Source organism: Anser brachyrhynchus, assembly GCF_964034855.1.
Source record: "Anser brachyrhynchus genome assembly, chromosome: 2".
Lineage (NCBI taxonomy): Eukaryota > Metazoa > Chordata > Aves > Anseriformes > Anatidae > Anser > Anser brachyrhynchus.
In genome coordinates this window covers 15,612,922-15,613,340 of record NC_137695.1, presented here as the reverse complement: position 1 = coordinate 15,613,340, position 419 = coordinate 15,612,922, and positions in this window count along the sequence as shown.

Below are 419 nucleotides of genomic sequence, written 5' to 3'. Positions count from 1 at the left end.
TCAAATTTGGTGAGATTAATACTCCTTGGATGTCTTAAATTTCCAGCCTAGGTAGACTCCCAAAACAGCTCTAGACATATCTCTGGCCTAAATCTTGTCATAAATCACAAAGATTCTCCTAAAAGGATCGGTGCATTCTAGAGCAAACCTAACAGCTGATGTATCTCTAACAAAGCCAGGAAACAGGAATGCAGCAAGTGGTGTTCTTCATCAGTGGGTAGGACACCAGTCCAGGACAAATGCTCAGCTTCTTCTTAGGTCTAGGTGGGTTTAAGCCTTCATCTCCTGTGTCCTGGAGTGTGTCTTTACCACTAGCCTGAGTGGGAAGGTGTGGACACCCTTGTTCTCCCATGCTGAGGCTCTTCTACTTTGTATGGCTGAACTAACATTCACTGAGAAAGAGAAAATAAGTACAAATA